This window comes from Babylonia areolata, chromosome 4 (genome assembly GCF_041734735.1).
Source record: "Babylonia areolata isolate BAREFJ2019XMU chromosome 4, ASM4173473v1, whole genome shotgun sequence".
Classification (NCBI taxonomy): Eukaryota; Metazoa; Mollusca; class Gastropoda; order Neogastropoda; family Buccinidae; genus Babylonia; species Babylonia areolata.
In genome coordinates, this window is record NC_134879.1 from 53234961 (window position 1) to 53236038 (window position 1078).

Sequence of the window (1078 nt, forward strand, 5' to 3'; positions counted from 1 at the left end):
TCCTGTTATCATAATGTACACTTCATCTTTTTCAAATTTTTGCAATAAGGATTCTTCCAAAATCAAAATACCATTTTTGATAACCTGATCTCTGTACATAGGTCCTCCTTCTTGGACAACATGACAGGCCGCTAACACAACATCTTTTTTCAAGTCAAACACCTTTTTGTCTATCCTTATAGCAACAGTATTATTACAACACAACTTTATTTCTTTAACACTATTTTCGATACTCTTTCTTACTAACAGCAGCACACCTCCTGAATTTCTACCATGCAAAGATATTTTCTTAGCCGGTGCATGAAACTTTATATAATCTGTGAAAATACTACACTCAAACGATGAATCAAGAAAAGTTTCAGTTAAACAAACAAAGTCAAATTTATTTACATAATTCACGAAAGATAGATCCTTTAATTTGCCGTACAAATTTTCTACATTATAATTTTAAAATGTCCATTGAATTGGATGGCCGGGCCTGTCCTATGGCTTTTTAGAGCCGCTTTGAACGAAGGTGCCTGTCGCTGACACTGCCACCCCCTCTCCCTCCGCCACGAACTGGACCTGTCGAAGATCTCCTTGACTGGTTCCCAAGGTAGGCGTGCATCCCCGTCTGCCTGCCACGTGCTGCATGTGTGTCACTGGAAGGATGACCCGCCGCGTCATGACCCGGGGAATCCCCGCTGCCTCTCGTTGCCCCGCGTCGTTCGTGCACACCGCCGTAACGGGGGAAGCCCCCGCGTCCACCTGCACTGCTGCCCTGACTGTGACACTGAGTGCCAGGCGTGTCAGGGGGTGGGGAAGGGGGAGAGGGGTCCCTGTCCACGTCATTCATTTTGTTCTGATTGTTGTCTGTCACAGTCATTCTCTGTGTATTGTCAAGACAAGGGGACATGTTCTGTTGGGTGATTGAGCCAGACACACCATCTTCTCTCAAAACTTCTTCTTCTTCTGCGTTCGTGGGCTGCAACTCCCACGTTCACTCGTATGCACACGAGCGGGCTTTTACGTGTATGACCGTTTTTACCCCGCCATGTAGGCAGCCATACTCCGTTTTCGGGGGTCTCTCAAAACTGAG